We start from the raw sequence: 9,707 nt of genomic DNA, 5'->3' as shown, positions 1-9,707 counted from the left end.
CAGCTTGTTCTCTGAAGCTGATTGTTAAAATTTCAGTTAAATTTTCACCCTAGAAATGGATAAATGCTACAAATCAGGGCTTGATTGTCTTGTTGATTGGAAAGAAAAAGGCTAACCACTGCTGTAGAAGGAACCAATGGAGTCTGAATGCAGATTGAAGCATGCCATTCTTCACCTTATTTCCTCTGTGGATTTTTCTCTCATGTAAGCGATATGTCTTCTTTCATGACATGATGACCATGGAAATATATATTGTATAATAACGTGTGTACAACCTGTAGCATATTACCCACCATCTTGGAGAGGGGGGAGGGTTGGGAGGAACTTCTTAAAAAAATGAAAGAAAGAAGACCATGGAGAAAATATCAATAAAAGTTGAAGTGTATGGTGGGCACCATTTTTTTCTTGGACAGACAATTGTTAAACATTTACATAGAATTGATTATATTCCTATTATGTTCACAGGATCATAGATTTAGGTCTAGAAGAGTCTTAAGAGGTCATAAAGTCTAACTCTCTTAGTTTACAGATGAAAAAGCAAAGATCACAATCACAAAGGCAGCTAGGTTGATCAGTGGTTAGGGCACCACACTTGGAGTCAGGAAGACACATCTTTATGAGTTCAAATCTGGGCTCAGATATTTACTAGCTGAGTAACCCATATCAAGTGACTTAACCCTGTTTGCCTCAGTTTCCTCATCTAAAAAATGAGTTGGAGAAGGAAATGGCAAATCTTGCCTCAGATGCATTACTGGCTTTATGGCCCTGGGCAAGTCACTTAACCCTGCTTGCCTCATTTTCCTCATGAACAAAATGAGCTGGAAGAGGAAATGGCAAACCATGCCAGTATCTTTGCCAAGAAAATCCACAACAACAACAAAAGAGGTTAAATTTGAATTCTGGTCTTCCTGACTCCAGGCCCAGTGCTCTATCTGCTGGACCCTCTAACTGCCTCAGCTGTGAGACACAGTGAATGAAGAGTGGTGGCGCCATTACAGTCACATATTGCTGACTCCCATTCTCTTGATCCAGGAAGGACTCAGGATCATTCTCCAGAATAGGGAGCCTCATCAAAGATGGCTTAGTGCTCAGGAGAAGGAGGTACACATCAAAGTTGTGGGAGGGTGAGGTGGGACCTTGATTTATCTGATCAGGGTGCCTTTAAGAAAACACTTTCTCCCAAACAACATCATTAGTGTAATTAAACAGAAGGCTGTGTAATTATAATGGCCTTCTTTCCTTCCTTCCTTCCTTCCTTCCTTCCTTCCTTCCTTCCTTCCTTCCTTCCTTCCTTCCTTCCTTCCTTCCTTCCTTCCTTCCTTCCTTCCTTCCTTCCTTCCTTCCTTTCTTCCTATAGTTCCAAATCTTTTTATGGGGCATGAGATAATAGAATAGCCAAAGATTATAAAAATATAAAGAAGCCAATAGCTTCCTGGCTAGAGTATTGCATTGTAAACACAGAGGTAACATTTTTAGGAAAATCTAAAACAATGGGTAGGATTAGATTGAGGAGGGAAGAAATAACAATTCCTAATTTTTTTCAAATGAGGAAACTGAGGCTTAGATTATCCCAAGAGATTATCCCAAGGTCACACAAGTACATGGCAAAACTAGGTTGGGATATTTCTGTTTCCCATGTGTCTCAAGATCTGAGCAATTTTGCCTACAAGTTAACTTTATGGAGGAGATATGGAGTCTGTCCCACTAATAAATAGCAAGGATTCCTGCTAGGGAGAGGTGTGAGTGGAGCCACCCTCCAAAGGAGCCACCCAGCAGTCCTGCAGTTCAGCTCATCTTCCTAAAAACGTTTGCTGCCTGAAGGTGAGATGGGAGATGTCTGGGCCAGCTTCATGATTAGTCTTTCATAAAGGAACCTGGTCCAATCTGTAAGAAAGGGTTTTGCTTATTTGAAAATTTTAATTAATTAATTTGAAAATTTCTTTTTAAAAAATTGAGTTCTAAATTCTTTTCCTTGTTCTTGTCCCTCCCTCACCCATTGAAAAGGCAAGCAATAAGTCATTTATACATGTGAAGTCATGCAAAACATATTTCTATATTAGTCATATTACCTAAACCCCCCAATAAAAAGCAAAAAGCATAAAAAAGTGGAGAAAAATGCTTTGATGTTCATTCTTTCAGTTCTTTCTCTGGAGGTGGAGAGCATTTGTCATCACGGGTCTTTGGACTGTAAAACAGAATTTCTTAACTTTTCTTGTATCATGGACACTTTTTGTAGTCTAATGGACACTTTGCCCATTGGACACTTTCTCGGAATCCATTTTTTAGATACACATGGTAAAATACATGGGATTACAAAGGAAAGTAGCTCTACTGAAATACAGGCATCAGAATCTTTTTTACAAATCAAGTTCAAGTTAAGAATTTCTGCTAAGATGAAAATATCGTGACTCCTCTTCTCCTGGGTCCTTAATGTTAGAAGAATATCAAGTAGAAGTAGTGAGAAGAGTTGGCATTGTTTTTGTTGTTAAAAACAGGTGCGTATTTCCAATTTCATCCATGTTCTTGCTAATGGCACATCTGAGGGGTGTAAAGTGACAGGAACTATATTTAGGGTGCAGGTAGTGGTGGTGGGAGAAATTGTTTATATAGTTCCCATTTTACATGTCAAGATACATTTTTTTTTAGGACTAACCTTTTATGAGTAACTAAGTGGTGCAGTGGATAGTGTGTCAGGTGCACAGTTCTGAGTTTAAATCTGGCATCAGACATGTACTTGCTGTGTGACCCTGGTGAAGTCACCTAACCCTGTTTGACTCAAATTTCTCATCTGTCAAATGAGCTGGAGAAGGAAACGTCAAATCACTCCAGTATCTTTGCTAAGAAAACTCCAAATGCAGAGTAGGGGAGAGGGGCAGCTAGAGTAGCACAGTAGATAGAGCACCAGGCTTGGAGTTGGGAGTTCCAAGGGTCAAATCTGGCCTCAGATACTTCCTAGCTATGTGACCCTGGGCAAGTCACTTAATCCAGTTGCCTAACCCTTTCCCTTCTGTCTTAGAGTTGCTACTAAGACAAGAAGTAAGGGTTAAAAATGAAAAAACGAAAACCCCAGATGGGGTCAAGAAGAGTTGGATCAGACTGAAATGACTGAACAACAACAAATGCCTTGATATTAACTTAGTGTATATTTTCCCTAAAAAAAATGTGTCTGTATTATTTTCTCTAAATGAAATAAAAGATACCTGAGGGCAGGGACTGTTTTTGGTTTTTGGTCTCTGCATCTGTCCCTTGAATGAATGAATCACCCAGTGCACAGATGTTTATCAAATGATGGGCAAAGAATAAAGCAATCTCTATTCTCATGACACCTCTGCCCTAATGAGGAAAAGGAATATAAAGAAGCATATATAGTGGAAGGGAGTAATCATTTTAAATAGTGACTTCTTGTTCAGTTGTTTCCAACTCCTTATGACTCTTTGGGGTTTTCTTGTCAGAGACATTGGAGGGGTTTGTCATTTCCTTCTCCAGCTCATTTGACAGATGAGGAAACTGAGGCAAACAGGGTAAAGTGACTTGCCCAGGGTCACATAGATAAGAAGTCTCTGAGGCCAGATTTGAACCCGGGAAGATGAATGAGTCTTCCTGACTCCAGGCCCAGCACTCTATTCATGGTACCATCTAGCCACCCTTAAATAGCAACTAAGAAGGTGGTTATTAGGTCTCTCCTAAGGCTTCTCTAAGGGTTGGGGCTTATCCCTCTAGTAGTTTGTTCTTCCTACCTGCCATGATTCTCCATTGGTATTAATTAGTGAGCCAAACTTACTTAGCTTTCAGACACAGGAACTTACTGTGATGATATATAATTGGTACAAAATATCCCCTTCAGAAGTCTGGGATCTACTCTTCCTGCCATTAGGTACAGAGTCCAGGGGAAACTGGATTAATACTTAAAGAGTATATGCTGTTGGGACAGCAAGGTGGCTCAGTGGATTGAGAGCCAGGCCTAGAAATGGGGAGGTCCTGGGTTCAAATCTGGCCTCAGATTTCCTAGCTGTGTGACCCTGGGCAAGTCACTTAACCCCCATTGCCTAGCCCTTACCACTCTTCTGCCTTGGAACCAATATTGATGCTAAGTTGAAGGTAAGGATTTTTTTTAAACCCTTACCTTCCAATACTGTGTATTGGCTCCAAGGCAGAAGAGTGGTAAGGGCTAGGCAATGGGGGTTAAGTGACTTGTCCAGGGTCACACAGCTGGGAAGTGTCTGAGGCCAGATTTGAACTCAGGAAGATGAGTCTCCTGGAACTCTAACTATGGAGCCACCTAAAGGTGGACACAACCCACAAAGGAAGTCAGGAAAGTCATGGGTGTGTGTGGGATGGACAGGGAACATCTTATTCCATGGAGCCGAAGCTAAGCAGGGCAGCAGATGCAGAGGGGTGAGATGAGTCCCGTTTCTGCCCTCTATAAAGGAAGGCATTGGGAGGAGTTTGGTGTCAGTAGCAGTTACATGATTTGAACCAGTCAGTCCCCTTTTTCATTGCAAAATGTTGTCTTAAATAAGCTCACTACTCTATAGAATTTATTCTGTTCCCATGTGTCTACTTCAGACTTACTCTTTTCTTTTTGAAACTTCATCTCTCCAGGCACAATTCCAGTCCCGTTCCTTTTCCTCTGGGTCTGTCTTGTTTTGTAGCATTGGTCCAGATACACTCTGTTCTACTGAGATGAATCATTCATTAGCAAGTGTGAGAGTCAGTCAAATGACCTGGACCCTGGACAGGGCCATCTGGACATTCTGGGAGGCTGTAAAAATTTATAAGTGACCAGGAATTGCATTGGTGGTGCGTCCCCTGATTGAAGACTAGGTTTTAAATCAGGGATTCTGGGTCCTGCCTTGTATTTAACATAGAACTAAAGTCACTCCTCTTTGGAACAAACCACATACAATAAAGAAAGGGTACAATTTGTTTCGTTGTTGCAATTCTTGCTCAGTTAGAGATGGACTCTCTACTTCCTCCTGGGTTTGAGATAGGTAACATTTCTCCTTGCAAGAGAAAATAGAAAAGTGGAAGCTAACCTGTGTTTTAGTGGCTGTTGGTGTTGGAGAATTAGCTACAAGCAATCTGACCTGTGCCACTGAATAAGACTTAAAAAAAATGTCATTGCTGCTTAAAAAAAAAATTGCTGTCACTTCCCAGTGATTCACCACTCTTCTCCCTCCTCCCCCAAACAGAACCTTTCCTTGTTACCAAGAAATCCAGTTATGCAAAACAAATGTACCTATTGGCCCAGTCTGATAATAAATATGTGCCACTTATTTTTTTACCTCTCTGAGAAGCAGGAGGCATGCTTAGCTGAAATTTCTTTCATTTGGTTGTTTAATTCATTTATTCAACGACCCTATAAATATTCACTGAGTACCTACTGTCTACACTGATTTGTATTAGACAATCTGGAAACAATGTGGTACTGGGTCAGATAAAAAGCATTGGCACCTACTAAAGCCAGAGCATGACGCTAAGTGTCAAGAGTCGGGGATGCAAAGAAAGACAAAAACTCGGTCCCTGTTCTCAAGGAGCTCACAGTCTAATTTGTAAACAAACATATCCAATCAAAATATATAGAGTGTAATGAAAAGTAACCTCAGATGGAAGGCACCAGCAGTGGGCAGGGCTGGGCGAGGTCAGCTGCAGAAGGTAGAATTCAGGGGGCAGCTGGGTAGCTCAGTGGATGGAGAGCCAGGTCTAGACGGGAGGTCCTGGGTTCAAATCTAACCTCAGACACTTCCCAACTGGGTGACCCTGGGCAAGTCACTTCACCCCATTGCCTAGCCCTTACCACTCTTCTGCCTTGGAACCAATACACAGTATTGATTCTAATATGGAAGGGAAGGGTTTAAAAAGGAAAAAAAAAGAAGGTAGAATTCAGACTGAGCCTTGAAGGAAGCCCAGGAAGCCAGGAGATAGAGATGAGGAAGGAAAGCATTCCAGGAATGGAGGAATGCCAGGGGGAAAGCACAGAGCCAAAAGAGGAAGATCTGTAAAACAACAGTGTTAAATTAGATGGGTTCAAAGCCAAGCTCAGACACAACAGTTAGATGTCTCAGAGCACTGGATGGAGACAGTCAGGAAGATCTGAGCTCTAATCCAGCCTCAGATACTTACTAGTTGTGTGGCCCTGGGCAAGTCACTTTAACCCTGTTTCCCTCAGTTTCCTCATCCGTAAAATGAGAAGGAAATGGCAAACCACTCCAACATGTTTGCCAAGAAAACCCCAAATAGGGTTACAGAGTCAGACATGAATGAACAACAACATGCCACCTACTACGTGCACTAAGAGCTTTACAACTGTTATCTCATTTGATCCTCACGACAACCCTTCAAGGTGCTGTTATCCTCATTTTACAATTAAGGAAACTGAGGCAAATGGAAGTTAAGTGACTGATCCAGAGTGACACAGATAAGGCTGGATTTGATTCCAGTCCCAGGAAAGAATCACAGAATCTTAGAAGGACCACATTGACCATTTCTTCCAACCCATTCTGGGGAAAGAACTTCCATTTTCATATACCCTCTAAATGAACATTTGCATAGTGTATCTTGTTGAAAGTATACTAGCATAACAGACCCACAGCATCTCAGAATTTTAGCATTGGTAGGGACCCTAATGAGGTAGTTAGATGGTACGGTGGATAGAACGCCAGCTCTGAAGTCAGGAAGAGTTCAAATCCAGCCTCAGACACTGACTAGCTGTTGTAATAAGTAGTAATAAGGGACTATATTGATTGGTAATTGATAACTAATAGATCAGGCTTTTAATCTTCTTTCTTCTGTCTTTCTCTCATCCCTCTCTTCCTCTCTTCCTCCTTTCCCCCCTTCCTTATTACTACTTATTACACTGTGTAACCCTGGTGAGGTCACGTCACCCTCTTTGCCTCAGTTTCCTCATCTGTCAAATAAGCTGGAGAAGGAAATGGCAAACGACTCGAGCATCTTTGCCAAGAAAATCCCAAATGGGATCACTAAGAATTGGACACTGAGTGAATAACACGACCCCCAAAATGGTTAGGAATGTATTCCTGACATCCGTCCTCAATTTTCCTTTTTGTAACTTCCACCGTTTATCCCTGGTTCTTCCCTCCGGGGCCAAACAGAACATGTCTGATCCCTTCTTCGCAGGGCAATACTCTAGGCACTTGCAGACCACTGGCACAGGTCCCCTGGCTCTTCTCTTCTCCAGGATAAATCCTTCCACCTTCTTTCCTCCACCCTTACGGCATGGACCAAACGCCTTTATCTCGGGATGTTCTCCAGCGTATCAGCGAGACACAGGTACCACGCAGGGCACACAGTAGGTCCCTAATGATCCGTACGCACGGATCTGCTGCGCACACAAGGCCCTGTCATTGAAGGCAGAATGGGAGCAGTGCCATGCCATTTTCCAATTAGATAATAGGCTCAGGAATCTGTGCCTGCTGAGTTGTTCCTGCTTAGCTAGCAATGAAACTTATGTGGTTCAGTTCAATCCTTCCCTTGTTCCTCCCATCCTCCCAGGACCGGCCCTCCCCTTCACCCCTCCCCCAAGTCTCCCACCTTCTTCTCAGCTATTTCCTCCCAAGCACCTACGTTGAGAAAAGCCAGTTCCTTTTCTCAGCTTCTCACCTTGGTGCTGGCCTGGTTTATGGTTAATAGCAAGCTGGCCTCGGGGACATGGGCTCTGACAGCGACAGGAACAAACTCCAATGTCTGAGGCTGGGGTGAGCCCCCGGCCAGACAACTGGGTCAGTGTAGGAGGGAGAGAAGGAGGTGGGGAGGGGGAGAGGGGGCGCTCCAGCCTGGACTGCCACTTTCTGATAATAAATAAATGAATAAATAAGGGCAGAAAAAGGAAGGGGGTAGGGAAGGAACCCAGCTGTTTGCAAGGTTCAGGTTTCTCCACATCTGGACCCCTTCAATGGGTCCTTGTTCCCTGAGAGGGAAAGCTGGGCGAAGGCTCCCAAGTCTTCTTTCTGCCGCTAGTGGAGGCTGCAGCCCATGCGTGGCCTGAGGGTGTCCGCCATGAGCGCCACAGCGATCTAGGCCTTCTGAGGGGTGAGAGGGGTCCATTGGACAGGGACCTTCAGGGTGGAGTCCTCTGTTTGTCTTGACTATTGGGCTATTCTCTGCCCTAGCTGCGCCCTCAATGGGTCTGGGGGCTGGAGACATGGCACCAGGGACCATTGATACCACTGGTTTTTCCCCCTTTCCATTATCCAAGTGGGCAGCAGCAGAACTGGCAGAGGGGGTGTTAGTGTGTGTGTAAGGACAGGGGACATATCTAGGCAGTCTGATATAATGGGAAAAGCTCTGAATTTTGAGTTAGAGGACCTGGGTTCAAATCCTACTGTTGCTCTGTCCTACTTAGCTTTTTGTTTTACACTTAAAAAACAAACAACAAACTTTAACTTTTGTCTTAGAATCAATACCATATATTGGTTCCAAGGTAGAAAAGCAGAAAAGCAGTAAAGGCTAGGCATTGGGGGTGAAGTGACTTGCTCAAGATCATACAGCTAGGAAGTATTTGAGGACAGATTTGAACTCAGGACCTCCCATCTCTGAGCCTGATTCTCAATCTACTGAGCCACCTAGCTCCCACTTCCCGTCCAGTAAGCTTTTAGCTACTATTTATATAGTCCTTTAAGGTCCGCAAAGCACTTAACCAATATTTTCTTTTTTATGCTCCCACCAATCCCAGGAAGTAGGTGCCATGATTATCCCCATTTCAGAGATGAGGAAACAGACAGGAAGAGGTTTAATGACTTGCCCAGTGTCACACAGCTAGTTAAGTGTCAGAGGGAAGACTGAACTCAGGTCTTCTTGACCCCAGGGCCCATATCCTATTTATAGGGTCACCCAGATGTGCGACCTTGAACAAATCTCTTCATTTCTCTCTAGGGTCTCAGATTTCTGAATGGCAACATGCTTGGGTTGGATTTATTCAATCATTTTTTTTGTTGTTGTTGCAACTGACTCTTTTTTTTTTTAACCCCTTACCTTCCATCATGGAGTCAATAATGTGTATTGGCTCCAAGGCAGAAGAGCAGTAAGGGCTAGGCAATGGGGGTCAAGTGACTTGCCCAGAGTCACAGCTGGGAAGTGTCTGAGATCAGATTTGAACCCAGGACCTCCCATCTCTAGGCCTGGCTCTCAATCCACTGAGCCACCCACCCAGCTGCCCCCTATAACCAACTCTTCATGATCCATTTTGGGGTTTTCTTGGCAAAGATACTAGAGTGGTTTGCCATTTCCCTCTCTGGTTCATTTGATAGATGAGGAAACTGAGGCCAACAGAACAAAGAGACTTGCTCAGGGTCACACAGCTAGTAAGTATCTGAGGTCAGATTTGAACTCATGAAGATAAGTCTTCCTGACTCTAGGCCCAGCACTCTACCTGCTGCATCAGCTAGTTGTCCTAGCTGGCCCTATTTCTATGGCTCCTTCCAACTCTAAATCCCAAGATCCTGTCCACTTCTAGACCCCAGTGGAGCACTGGCCCTGATTCTAGGAGCTATTTTGTTGGATTAAAAGAGATATTTGTAAAGTACTTAGAGCAATGACTAGCACGTAGTAGGCGCTTAAAAAATGCTTGTTCCTTCTCTTGCCTCCTCTTGCCTGAGTTTAGTATCAATGTGTTTCCAGGTCATAGACCCATTCTTCAATTAAAGATCTCCAAAGCAGGGATCCTCTGGCCACTCTGTCTCGTGTCCAAG

The sequence above is a fragment of the Monodelphis domestica genome, chromosome 2 (assembly GCF_027887165.1).
Source record: "Monodelphis domestica isolate mMonDom1 chromosome 2, mMonDom1.pri, whole genome shotgun sequence".
NCBI lineage: Eukaryota > Metazoa > Chordata > Mammalia > Didelphimorphia > Didelphidae > Monodelphis > Monodelphis domestica.
The sequence above is the reverse complement of the archived record's forward strand: the minus strand, read 5'-3'. Positions refer to the sequence as shown.